Source organism: Myotis yumanensis, unplaced genomic scaffold, assembly GCF_028538775.1.
Source record: "Myotis yumanensis isolate MYYU_CA2020_CCGP unplaced genomic scaffold, mMyoYum1.0.hap1 SCAF_1, whole genome shotgun sequence".
In the NCBI taxonomy this organism is placed as follows: Eukaryota; Metazoa; Chordata; class Mammalia; order Chiroptera; family Vespertilionidae; genus Myotis; species Myotis yumanensis.
The window spans coordinates 39139808-39154719 of record NW_027223752.1 but is presented as its reverse complement, the minus strand read 5'-3'; positions in this window follow the sequence as shown (position 1 = coordinate 39154719).

Genomic DNA, 14912 nt, shown 5'->3' with positions numbered 1-14912 from the left:
TTGTGGAAGAGCCTTTTGTCTAATGGAGTGAATTCCTGAGACATATGGAAGATTCACAATGTTCAAAAGGATGTTATACTGTCAGAAATGCTGAAAGCTTAGGCTAAAAGGGACAGAGGATGGAAGAAACGAAAGAAAGTTGTCTGATTAAAGTTATTCTACATGTAAGAAATAAGCTTAAAAGTTATTCAGCTGCAAATACATTCTGCCCTTCATGGAAAGAATGACCTACCAGTGGTTCTCAACCTTCCTAATGCTGCGACCCTTTAATACAGTTCCTCATGTTGTGGTGACCCCCAAACATAAAATTATTTTCATTGCTACTTCATAACTGTAATTTTGCTTCTGTTATGAATCGTAATGTAAATATCTGATATGCAGGATGTATTTTCATTGTTCGCGACCCACAGGTTGAGAACCGCTGATAGGCAGTTAGGTTGTTGGCCCAGAGAGCAGAGCTTCATACTCTAGAAGATGGAACTGTGAGCCCAAAGGGTGAACTTTGAACCATAGAAGATTATGCCCAGGCCTTGAAACCTAACGAGTTTTTGCCTGTTGGATCTCAATATTGCTTGGAGCCAGTGATTTTAAAAAATTTGTTCTATCCGTCTACCCCTACTTTTGAATGGGAATGACTATAACTGTTTTCTGTCCTTCCATTAAATTTTGGGATCACATAACTCATTTTTTATTATTTTTACAGGTCCACAGATAGAGAGGGATTTTGCCTCACATGGATTATACTGAGAATTATGAACCCATACATTATTCAAAGAATGATATTTAGGACTTTTGAGTTGGTAATATTTAGATGAGACTTTGAAATTACATCCATGAGGCATTAGGTTGAGAGTCATGAGGATGTTGGGATTGGGTGAATGCGTAAGAGATGGATGTAAATCTTTGGAGGTCAAAGGATGAACTGTAGTAGGCTGAACAGTGGCCTCCAAAATGTTCAGGTCTCAATCCCCAGAATATGTGAATATTTGACCTTATATGGAAGAAGGGACTTTGAAAATATGAATGAATTAAGAATCTTGAAGTGAGGAGTTATCTTGAATTATCTAGGTGGACAGGATAATCCAAGGGTCCTTATTAGGGGGAAGATGCAAGGATGAAAGCAGAGGTCAAAGAGTAAAGAAGATGCTAAGCTTCTGGCTTTAAGGATGGGGGAAGAGGCCATGAGCCAAGGAACATAGGTGGCCTCTAGTAGACAGAAGAGGCAAGGAGAAACATAGTTTTGCAGTTCCATTTTAGACTTCTAATCTCCAAAATTGTAAGATAATGTATTTTTTGTTGTTTTAAGTCACTAAGTTTGTGGTACTTTAAAAAATATATATTTTTATTGATTTTAGAGAGGAAGGGAGAGGGAGTGAGACAGAAACATCAATGATGAGAGAGAATTATTGATCAGCTGCCTCCTGCACACCCCCTACTGGGGATCGAGCCCATAACCTAGGCATGTGCCCTTGACTGGAATTGAACCAGGGACCCTTCCGTCTGTAGGCCGACATGCTATTCACTGAGCCAAACCGGCTAGGGTAGTTTGTGGTAATTTTTTACAGCAGCAATAGGAAACTAATATGCCTGGAGTCCTATATTTTACCTGGCAATTCTATTCTGGCAATAACTGATTTCATTAGATATCTATTATGGGTCAGAAGTCCTATATACATTAGCACATTTAATTCTTTCAGCAAACTTGTGATGTAGTGTCCATTTTACAGATAAGAAAAATGAAGTTCCGAGTTGGTAGTAGCAGAATTTAATTTGAACCCAGGTCTGAGGGGTTGAAAAGTTCAGTTTGTTTGCCTCTTTGTTTTTTTTGTTTCTTCCTCCTCTTCCTTTTTTTTTTCTCCTCCTCCTTCTTATTGCTACCACCACAGTGTTGTCTATCAAGAATCTATTTCTGGGACAAAGTAGGTTTCTGATCCAATGAATTGGATGCTTACTCTCCCTGTATACAGAGGCACCTCTGTTTATAGAGTAAATATTTTCTTGTTTCTCATAGAAAAGAAATTCCAGTATAAACTAATGAGCTTCTGAATAAATAAATTGTCCATTATAGTCTACATGCATATTCAAAAAACTATACTTCATAGATCATATACATATTCTTCAGTGCCAAATGTTCTGGCCTACTCTGCAAGCAAAGGATCCAAGTATTATATATTTCAACGAATGAGCCAAAAACAATTAGTTTCCTTAGACAATTAAAAAAGATAATAAGCCAAAAATGCTCTACAATCAGGTTGATAGAGAAGCAAATTTACTGTCCTTATTAGCAGCTTGCTTGCAGTTTCTTTAATTTAAACGAATGAACATCCTAGTAGCTCAGGAGAAAAATAACCCAAATGCTGCAGGCTCAGACCACTGCTAACCAAGGAGCTGGTGTTTCATCGGGGATGGCCAGCTGCACATACTGTTTCTCTTCATTTTCAACCTGAGGTAATTCCACCATCCTCTCCCTGCCCCTCCCAACCCGCTACTAAAATCCCATAAGTGCTGTGTTGGAAGAAAAAAAAATCTCACAGAGAGCTTCCAGCAGACTGAAGGTATTTTATGTTCATGTATCTGCCAGTTGCCCAGTGAAGAACATCTGGCAGGGCAGCTGGGAGGGTGTCACATGCAAACTGGTCGGAGACCATAAATAGCTTACTAGACACCAACGGGAAGGGCATAGCAACTGGTAAATTGCATCCAATACATTTTACCGGAGCAAATTTGCTGTGAACTCCTTGTCATTTTTCACAGATGAGCAGCTTCCCCCTTCTTCTTCGTTCTCTCACAGTATCACTTAATTATGAAAAGCACTGAGCACAGAGCTTAGGAATGTAGTGCTCAATGAATGCTAGTTATTACTTTTTTGCTACGTTATTATTAGAACAAGACAGTTTCCTCGACACGTGTTCAATGACTATCCCAGGTTCACTGGCATAGCTGAGTGGTGAGCTTTGGTTGGGAGCTCATAAGACTGGGTAATTCATGGGTCAACCTGTCTTTATGCTTTTTGAGTGATTTAGACAAGACATTTTCATTTGGAATAACATACACACCACAAAAAAAAGCTCTCCTTGGTGACGTTCCAATGAAGGAGGGAGGAAGGATTTGTATCTGGCAGGTGTGTTCACTCTATATTGAACGGTTCACCTCCAGATCTCAGGTTATGATAAGGATAAGTCATTTTTTGCTTCCTTCTAACTGAGAACTAGGAGTTGGGTTGGAAAGGGTTACCTTTTTCATCCTAAACAAGTCGTTAAAAGAACCATTGCAGACCTGGAGATGTGGGGATAATTATGAAGCTAATGTTTTCTTTCCTAATGGAAACGGTCTGGATAAATGGTAGCAATGGGATTTCCTTCAACCCACACCATACACGGATTCGGCACTTTTATGGAAGGCTGCTTTATTTGTAACAGACAAGTCAAGTAGTGCTGTTCTTTCAGGATTTTGAATTTAATGTTCTAAAATCTACTGGTAACATTTCAGGTACCTATTAAAAGTGTGTAATAAAAACAAAACAAAATTAGGTGGAAACAACCTACAGCCCTAGCTCCCAGCTTTGGGGTGCATGAGAATTATGCGGGCTGTGGTAATGAGGATGGCTGTGTATGTGGGGGTGGTGTTAAAAATGAAGACTCCTGAGTTTCACTCAAGAAATCTGATTTTATAGGTTCAGGTGGAGCGCTAGGCATTTGCACTTTAATATGCAGATTTGAAAGAAAGAAGGGGCCAGTGGGCCAGGGGGGTGAATGCTTGTGAAACTGGCTTGGTTTGCATGGGTAGAGTGCGATACTAAGAAGTGTGAAATCTTAGTACCTGAAGAGAAATCGTTTATTTCATGTGATGTTGAACAAGAACCCCTTTGTCCCAGTTGTAAAGTGTAGTGCTTAAGAGACAACACCACTCAGTGGCATCGCAGGCTCTGGGTTCATTTCCCAGAACTGCTGATTTACCAGCTGTGTGACATGGGCTCAGTGTCTCAGCTTCCTCATCTGCAAAGTGAGAATAATCACAGCACCTATGTCCCATGTTGTTAGAGACTAAACTAGGCAACGAGTATAGAGATTATAATATATATAGAGAAACTGTGAGCTACAGTTTTTAAGCACTTTGCATATATGAGCTCATTTAACATTCACAAAACCCTATCAAGTAGGTACTGGTATTATTCTCACTGGACAAACTGTGCCCTGCTGTGCAAGAGCAACTTCTCCTTAAATGCTTGCTTGAAGCAATTTGCTGGAAGCCACATTGTTAGAAAGTGGCAAGGCTGGGGCTCAGACCCAGGTGGGCTGACTCCAATGCCCCTCTTCATCACCTCCCTTGCTATCCTGCCTCTCCAACAAAGCCTTAGCCATTCCTCCTCCTCGTTTTCCTCCTCCTCCTTTCTTCTCTCTTTCTCCTCCTATCTTTTAGCTCCAGATGAGCTCAACTTCCTGTTAGGTAAAAGGTCATTTTGTTAACTGAGGACAGTGTATTCTGGATTCATACCCACTTCCACAGGTCAGGGAGACGATGCAGTAGAGAGAAAGCAGAGTTGTGGCTCCCAAACAGGTAGCTTTCAGCTGAGCCCTTGGCATTTCTAAGTGCTCCAAAGCATCAACTGTCAGGGAGAGGTCAGCTGTCAGAGAGAAGGGACAAGTTGATTGCAGCCCTGCTCAACCATTTCTATCCATTTTCCTGGGCTTGGATTTTTGGGGGCGGGTGGGTGGGGCGTTGGGGAGGAGATGGGTCCACCTTTCCCCAGCAGGTTAGCCACAAGCACCGTCTTCCCAGAAAGTCTCCTTTGGGGGCCCTGGAGCCAAGTAGGGTAGCTACCAATTATCCCATGTGCCAGGTTCTCACCCAGCACTTTCCAGACACTGTCATATTTAATTATCTCAACAATCTCACACCTAGTTTTAGGACCAGCTCCCCTGCTGGACCCCTTCACCTGCAGCTCTCTGCACTTGCAAAGAGACTGACTATTGCACACGTAGTGATAGGTCGTCATAAAGCTGCCCTCTGGCTGCTCATTGGTGGGTCTGGTCTCAGACCAGTCTGTGGCCTCAGGACTCCTAGCTCTCTCCCTTGCCTGGTACTATACCCCAGCAGCACTGTGCCCTGCTGTGCAAGAGCAACTTCTTCTTAAATGCTTGCTTGAAGGAATGGAACTTAGCTTCCTGAGCTGAGCTGTGCTCTTTTTTGCTTGCCTGCTTTTCTGTCACCAGGTTGCTCTGGGAGCAGTGATGCTCTTAATTAAGCTGAGATCTGAGGTGCTTAAAATGCAAAATTCACAGGCAAGCTGGATGGTGCCTGAGGCTGGAAAGGATGCTCTTCGCTTTGAGAACCTGCATCATTGGTAAAAGCTCCCAGGACTGATGGAGCTGACTCACAGAACCAAAGAATGAGTCTCATCCCAGGTGAGGGGAACCTCTACGTGGCTAGACTCCTCTGCACTTCCTTCATGCCAGCTGGGAGCTCGGGCTATATTCAGAAAAGAGAAAAACCACGTATGCCTCCTCCTACCAGATGAGTGCATCCCCGGGCTCACAAGAAGATGAATCCACGAGGTCATGAAGGACTCCCTAAGCAGGAGGATGCTGGTGTTTAGAAAGGATGACGAACCAAGAGTTTAGATGTGGACCTGGAGATCACAAGCAAATGAAAGATTGCATCCAGCCCTGGGGAAGCCTAAGAATTAGCTCACTCCCATTGCTCAACACAGGTTCTTCCAACCTCTCCCTGCCCAACATGTGACAAAGGAACATGACCTTCCCAGAGGTGGTTCCCACTCAGCTCCTCCATCTAAGCCCCCACCTCTCACCTGGGCAGGTGTCTGAGGTACCTTTTTCATACTGGGTGTGCAGGGAGCAGCACTATGCCTTGCCTTTGTGGGGCAGACTAGAACACTGAGTCACTGACCGGTTCTGCTCATTTCAGCCCTGAGTTCTGTCTCACCGTGTGCCCGCTGATCAGCCTGATGCCAGAGAGTTGTGTGTACTCCTAGCTGACTATTCTCCAGGCATCATGGGTACTGGCTGGCCTGGTAGCCCATGACTCCACTTACCAAAACCATTGTTTTTGAAATAGACTCTGACTAGTAAAGAAGCACTTTTCTCTCATTGAAACTACTCGGCTTTCTAAGTAGAAACTCGCTTGTTTCCAAAGCCCTGGAAATACTGGCAGCTTTTTCCTGTCCTGGATACTGCCAGCCTGGGAAAGCTGTGAAGTACATCATGTGAGGCTTTGGGTCTTCCTCACACACAGTGGGTGTGTTTTTCTCTCTCCTACAACTCCTCTCCTTACCCCTGGCACTGGTCTGGGTCCTTTTCTTATTCTTAATCTCTGATATGGAATTATGAGATAAGCCAAGTATCAGAAGATGATTTCAATAATTTGCGTAGGAATTTATAAGGATGTACATGCAGCATTTGTGAGGATGAGAAGAAGGAAATGCACATGAGAGATTTTGTTGCTTTTTAGAAATAATTGACAGGATTCAGTGACTGAATGTGGAAAAGAGAGTGGGGGGAGCGCTATGGGGAGTCTCAGGTGTCTGGCTTGGGTAATGTGTGATGTGGTATTGTTCATAGGACCAGGAGGAGATGTGGAAAAATCAGTTTGGAATAAAAGATGACTTGAATTTTGGATATATTGAGTTTGCATTGCCTGGGATGTGAATGGAGAGATGTTCACAGGCACTTAAAATAAATGGATTCAATTAAAGAGTGAAAAGAGATGAAAATACAGAAGTAGGAGGGGTCAGCACACAGGTCCTGTTGGTGCCTTGATACTAGGTGAGTTTGCCTAGGAACCAAGAGGAGAAGAGTGAGACTTAGGGCCTTAGGACATTGATTTTGTGTATAAACTTATATGACCTTTGAACACTTATAAATGCATTGGAAAAGAAGGCAAAAGAACTTTTGTTAGGCTGTTTGGAGTTTTGTTTCAGAGTGAGTGGTCTACAATGGCAAATGACATCTCAAGTCCCTTCCCACATGTTGATCTGTGAGGCTAGGATGAACAAAGGGAGGTATTTTTAAGTGAAGCTCTATTTTACAGAAGAGAAATCAGACTTTGAGCTAAGGTAGCATTTTCCCCCTCACCTCCAATTTAAGCTTTCATTGAATTTGGAAATCATATCTTTCTTTATCTGGGTCAAGGACTTGTGAGAAAAACATTAAGTGAGCTCAGTACAAAACAGCATGTTCAGATGTTTGCATTAAACCCTCTAAACTGCTCATGCAGAGAAAATGGAAGGAAAGAAAAGGCAAGAACAAAGAAATTTCTTAACAGATGGTTATCTGTGAGGGTTTTTTTCCCTTCTTATTGACTTTAAACTTAGCTACTACAATCATTTTGAAACTAAACCATACCTCTTTGGTAAGTGGATAACTGGCTTTAACTGCCATTGTTGTCAGAGCCCTTAAACTCACCACCTCCCTCCCCTGCCCCAAATCTAAGTAAGCTCTTTGTGGAAAGTGTTGAATATTCTCAGGATTTTAGTTTCTTTCTGTTGTTCAAACCATGGCACATGTATCATAAATAGAACAATCCTTTAAGTGTATCCTGGCTGGTGTGGCTCAGTTAGTTGGATATCATCCCATGTACAGAAAGGTTGCTGATTCATTTCCCTGTCAGGGCACATGCCCTGGTTGGGGGCTCTGGATGGAGGGTGTGCAGGAGGCAGTCAATCATTGTTTCACTCTCATATGGGTGTTTCACTCTCTCCCTTTCCTTTCTTCTCTCTCTAAAAAAAGAGTTTATAAGGCAAATTATAGCAGGACCATCTGATTAGTAAATAATTCTATGTTTAATTTTATGGAAAAAATCTTAGAAATCTAACAGATAAATCAGCATAGGATATAAACATTCATTTTCAGGAAAAAAATGCAAATTGGAATATAGAAAAATTTCTTCCATGACAGTAATGAAAAGACCTAAAATTTAAACAAAATTTAAGGCACATTTAAAATCTCATTCAATTATAAAATCTTTCTAAGTAGATAAAACTCAATGCTGGAAAGTATGCCATGACATTTTCTCCCCGTTATATTCTAGTTGCAATGGAAGTTGGCACAATGGTTTTATAAGTAACACTATAGTATAGTTATAGACTCATAAAAATGCTCACACCATCTGACTCAACAATCCCATTCCTCTGAAATTTATTTTAAGGAAATAGTCCAAAAGAAAAAGAAAATCCACATATTTGACATTCCCGTTGTATGTTATCTATAGAAAGAGCATTTGGAGAGAATCAAAGTGTCCCAAGTGATTAAAAATTTGCTTTAGAAAATTATGCACCTTGATGCAATATAATGCTAAAATTATTTAAACTGTTAATCATTAAGACTGTGTGGAAATAGGGAAACTGGTTAATGGACACTTTGGGAAGAGAAAAAATATATAAAAAGGAAACTATTTTACAGCAGAAGGGAAACTGTGTGGCTGTCCCCGTTTCTCTGTGGTCAGAAGTGAGATCTCCACAGTCAGCAGCTGGTAGTCATCATTATTTCTGTATTGAACCTGCCCTGTGCAAATCTGATATGTACAAGTGAAATGGGTGGGGAAATTAAATGAACTTTTAACTTAAACACTCCCTAATGTCACTTTTCAGACTATATGCAAGACACAAAATATAAAAAAATCTCAATTTTTCAAAAGTAGATAATTTTGAAAAAAGTACATTCCTTTATACACAGTCATAAAAATATACTTTAGAAGAAATATATTATTGGCATGTTTTGGAGTCCAGGTGAAAAATCCTATGTTCTGGATGTGATATTATACTATGGGTATTAGTATTGTATTCATCCTGAAAAATGAATAAAATCACATAGTTAAATTGTATTCACTGTGTTTCAGGTAATAACAGGCAACAGAACACAATATGTTAACTGGTAAGTGAAGTTTCATGCCATAGATGTGGCCCTATAAAAACATATACTGGTTATATATTATAGAAGTATGGTTAATTTTTGAGTAGCAAGTCAAATTATAGAAATATATTTAATGAATTTCTCCTTATTACATATATTACAGAGTCAAAACTAATATATCACTAAGACTGGAACAAAGTAAGCTGGCACAGACAAAACATTTGAGTGAATTCTTAAGCCAGGAGCTGTAGTGCTATTGACATTTGGGGTGGATGATGCTTTGTTATGGGTTGGGGTGTGTGGTTGTTCAGTGCATTGTAGGGTGTTTAGCAGTATTCCTGGTCTCTATTGACTAGGTACAGTAGCACCCTCCCTCAGTTTTGACAACCAAAAGTGTCTCCAGACATTGCCAAATGTCCCCAGTTGGGCAAAATCACTCCTGGACAAATATTAACTATTTCAGTAAAAAATAACACAAGTGTGTGTGTGTGTGTGTGTGTGTGTGTGAGAGAGAGAGAGAGAGAGAGAGAGAGAGAGAGAGAGAGAGAGAGAAAGAGAGAGAGAGATAATAAGTAGAAAAATTTTAATTAATTTGAATGGAAATATAGTAGTTCCTTCATTGCTTTTGGATCATGGATTATGGTTGGCATATATTTATATCTAATATGTTCCAGGTATAACCTAATCTCCAACTCAGGTCAGATGGTGCACTCTGTTTTTTGTTGAGAAAATCATTACTAGCATAAACTTCCCAGTAGTGATGTTTTGTGTTTTACACTTAGTTTATTTTATTTCGGGACTTAAGGGCTTGTCCTCTCTCTAAAATAATGGCTCAATTGATGCAAAGTAACTTTTGGATTCAGCCCTCCTTGCCCCCATTCTCTTTCTTTCTGTTCTTTCTTGTGTATGGATGAGGAAAATGCATCTTATATTCTAGAAAATATTATAATTTTTAAAATGTGATTAAAAATATGAACCTACATGCGTTCTACTTCCAGAGTGTGCATGGGACGATCTGCCTGCGGACACAGACCCTCAGCCTTCAGAGACCTTCCACTTGTCGGGGTCACAGCATTGTAATAGAGAATAGACTTAGAAGTCAACAAGGCATCTATTGAAACTCCTTCTTGCATAAATCAGCCAAGTATCATTAAAAAGCTTTCTATTTGCTAAATATACATAATTTTAAAAACTAGGTTAATAATACCACATTATAGGGTTTTAAGGAGACCTAAAAGGGTGACTGTGGTGAAAGACCTAGTACTGTACCTAGGCATACAGAGGGCTATATTGATTGTTTCCTTCCAATCTTCCTTCCTGTATGAAATCTGCTTTGTTGTATGAAGCACCAGCGCTTTTGAAAGCAACCCATGCTCTACTGTATTGCTGTTTGGCTGCCATAACAAAGCACCACAGTTGGGTGGCTTAGAAAACAGAAATTTATTTATTCACAGTTCTGAAGGCTAGAAGTGCAATATCAAGGTGGGAAGTTGATTCCTTCTGAGTCCTCTCGCCTTGACTTACAATGGCCATCTTCTCTTTGTGTCTTCACATCATCTTCTTTCTGGCCATTATCTGTGTTCAGATTTCCTCTTCTTATAAGGACACCAGTCATAAGGGATTTGGGCATACTCTAATCATCTCATTTTAACTTAATTACATCTTCAAAGACCCTATTTACAAATACCATCGCATTCTGAGATACTGGGGGTTTGGACTTTAACATTAATTTGGTAGTGGGGGGTGCATGATTCAGTCCATGCCCTGCCCTTCTCTTCACTGAATCTCAGAGAAATATTCCAAGAATAAGCTCTGCTAAGATCCCTGTCAAGCCTACCTTGACAGTGCCTCATCATTCATTATTATCTACATTTCCTCTTCCTAAGTGTTTTAAATATTTTGGCAATAATTGCAAAAACACACAGAGAAAATAACATAAAATATAACATTTACGTGGCTTAGTGTATATACTATTGAACTTGCCATTCTTTTATTTTATTTTAGAGAGAGGTAAGGAGGGAGGGAACGAGAGAAAGAGAGAGAAGGGGAGAGAGAGAGAGAGAGAGAGAGAGAGAAGAGAGAAACATCTATTTTTGCCTCCCACACATTCCCAGATTGGCGATTGAGCCCACAATATGGGTATGTACCCTGACCTGGAATAGAACATGCCAGCATTTTTGGTGAACGGGACAAAGTGCCAAACAATGAGCTACCAGGCCAGGGCCCAGGTTGTTTTTTTAAAATCTTTTACTCACACAGTGAGTGGGTCTGTCTACAAACATCTATTAAGCGTTCACCACATCCCAGGAATTTTTTCCCTGGGTCTTTGGAGATAAGAGTAATATAATACATAGTGTTTGCCTTTGGCAGCTCAGAGGGAGTGAAAGAGAAAATAAGAGAGAGAAAGACTTATACATAGATAGTTCTGAAACAAAGTAGTTGTGTAAAAGGGAGAGCAACCTAAGATCTGATACCATGTTATTCTAATTTTAAAAATGGGATTTAAAAGTTTCCTATACAGATGAGGCTGAGAGATAAGGGCTAGGTTTTGGGAACTACAGTGTAGCTACTCTTTATTCACATCTTAAAATAGACTTAACCTAGACTACTGACTTGCTTATTGTAAAAATAAAAGCCTAAAGTTTAGATAATCTAGAAACTGAACTAATTTTTATGCCTAATAAATTAACAGATTCCCCTATTTTAATGGTGTAATTTGTGCTTATAAATTTATCTTAAATTTATAGATATCAGAACTTCAGATGCAGCATCTTAGCTTGAGTTCATGCATCAAATGCTAAAGTGCTAAACTACCCCCCCCCCCAAATACTAAAAATACTAAATATGAATACTAAGAAAGTGCTAAGGATATCAGGAGGGATGCAATAGCAAGAGTGCTGGGAGACAGTGATCATTAAGTCAACATTGAGTCTTACATCCCCTATCAAGCCAGGTCATAAAAATAGTTTTGACTACATGAGTTTTAGGTGGATACAATATTGAGGAGGTCTGGTAGAGACTTATCAGCTGGTAGCACTAGAAAAGAGAAGAGCATCCCTAAGAAAGACTTAAAACTGGAGTAACCAGGAGCAAAGGTCACTCTGGGTGTTTGCAGGGGAAGGGGTGGGTACTTCCCTTGGCCCCCATCCTGAGTGGCTTCTATGAAATTGGCAGACATGGGTAAAAATTAATTTTTTTTAGAAATAGTTTAATTTTAAGAGCAGTCTTAGGTTCACAGCAAAATTGAGATGAAGATAGAGATGTTCCTCTATACCCTTGCACCCCCATTTTCAACCTCACTAGTGTGGTTCATTTGTAACAATTAATGAACCTACATTGGCACATCATTATCACCTTGAATCCACAGTTTACATTAGGGATCACTCCTGGTGTTGTACATTTTATGGGTTTAGACAAATTGATAATGACATAGTTTCACTGCCCTAAAAATCCACTGTGCTCCACCTATTCCTCCCTCTCTCCCCACAAATACTTGGCAACCACTGATCTTACTATCCCAGTTTTGCCTTTTCCAGAATGTCATTAGAGTTGGAATCATTCAGTATATTCACTTAGTATAGGCAATTAAGGTTCCTCCATGTCTTTTCATGGCTTAATAACTCACTACTTTTTTAGCACTGAATAATATTCCACTATCTGCATTTACCACTGATCACTTATTCATTCACTTATTGAAGGACATCTTGGTGGTTACCAAGTTTGGGCAATTATAAATAAAGCTGTTATAAACACCCCCGTACACGTATTTGTGTACACATAAGTTTTCAGCTCACTTGAGTAAGTATCAAGGAGTAGCATTGCTGGGTCCTATGGTAAAAGTATGTTTAGTTTTCTAAAAAACTACTGAAAAATTTTTCCAAAGTGGTTGTGCCATTTTGCATTTCCATCAACAATGTGTGAGAGTTCCTGTTGCTCCACATCCTCACCAGCATTTGGTGTTGTCAGTGTTCTGGACTTTGGCCATTCTGATAAAGTGCTGTGGTGTCACACTGTTGTTTTAATTTGCCTTCCCCCGATGGCATATAACACGGAACATATTTCCATATGCTTATTTGCCATCAGGATTCCATGCTGACTGAGCTTTTAAGAACTCTGTTTGACCATTGAAAAGAGACTGCCAATCATTTCCTTTGAAACTTGGAAAGCTCTGAGAAATTGTGGATGTCCCTAGAAATGGTAGATATTTGCGAACACCACAATTATCAGTAAGTAATTGTTATCTATAAAGCCAGCTGTAGTTGGGCCAGCTGAAATATTCTTAAGCTCACCTTTTGAATTGATCTTTTCCTGAGTGGCAGCCAAAGATGCGTAGGTTTGCTCTTTACTTTTTAACCTTTCATAAGAAGTCACAGGTAGGGAAATCAGTTTCTATTTTAGTGCTGATCTGGAAACAGGCAGGCTTATAGGAAGGCAGAGGAGGAGGTCAGGGTGAGAAGGGCTCTGGCCTGGTGTGCTATAGCAATTTGATTACTACGGGTGTTGAATTTCATTTCTATGGAAAAGGCACAAGCACTGGTATTGATTTAATCATGATGCTCTGAAGCTAACTGATGTTTGCAAAAATATTTTGAGCACCTTGGAAAAGTGGTGTTATTTATGAATAAAATAATACTAAACGTGCTGTTTACCAAATAATTCAGAGAAAGGTTCAGCTGACTTTTTAAATTTTTTTTCTGATTTGGAAGCTTTTTCTTTAAAGAGGAAGTAATGATCCTCTTGCTTAAATGTAGCTCTGGGCACAGTTACAAATTTTCAGCATGTTTTTGGCTTCTAATATTTATATCAGCTCTTCAGCAATTTAGCATTTTTGTTGTGGACTTTTTTTTCCTAATGCAAGTGTTATTTGTTAAATATTCTTCTGGTTAGTAGTAAAGTATGGTTACTTTTAATAATGTTTCTGCTACTGAAGGTAAAAGAAAACTAGCTTTGCTGATATCTAGGTAGATGGGGAGGGGGAGCAAGCTAATATTCTGTGTTTTAGTAAATATTAGTTGAACAAAAACAGAAAGCAAAGAGTAAGGGCCTATTATCTCTTGACTCTGGAAATGTTATATACCCTGCTTGTAACTACATCTGGTAACATATTACCCTCAATAGGGTTAAGGCACCGTTTCTATTTTGCACCCAAACCCACAGGGCATAGCATTCTCTCCCTTTGTTCTTCCCTCCACTTTGCCTCTCACTTTTTCCTCCACGTTCATTTTTAAGTGTAAGACACTTACTGGTATCATTAGACAATGCTTCCTGTTCCTATAAACCGTGTATGATCATCTGTTTTTAAAAGAGGGAAACACAAATTTCATGATTAAGTCAGTTAAACAGGGTCAGTGGTTATTGAACATTTACTGTGTATCACTATAATATTCTAAAGAAATAAGAGATTTCAGGTATTGATCTTAAGGAAATTTATAAATTTAATGGAGACCCATAAAAATGTCCAATCCTATATAATAAAAGGCCAATATGCAAATCGACCAAATAGCAGAACAACTGGTCACTCTGAGGTGCACTGACCACCAGGGGGCAGATACTCAACGCAGGAGCTGCTCTCTGGTGGTCAGTGCGCTCCCACATGGGGATAGCTGCTCAGTCTGAAGCCCTGAGCTGGGCTCTTCCGCCTCAGTAAAGGTGCTAAGGATGTCCGAGTGCTGGCTTAGGCTCACTTCCCACAGGGAACAGGGCCTAAGCCATCAGTCGGACATCCCCTGAGGGCTCCCAGACTGCGAGAGGGTGCAGGCTGGGCTAAGGGAACCCTCCCACCCCCTGGAGTGCAAGATTTTCGTGTACTGGGGCCTCTAGTAGATCCATAAAGGAACTCAATGTTGGGTAGGTAATCACAGCAGGAGCAAAGGGAAATGAAAGCCTTACTGACTATCCCATTCCAATGATTCTTCAAAGAATGAAAGTATCTGATTTCTTATTCAGGATTAAGGTGGTAGTTTTTACTTATTTCAAGATCAAATAACTTATTTTTTAACATTTTTATTTGCTTCTACACTTGTACATTTTTTTCTGTATACCTCC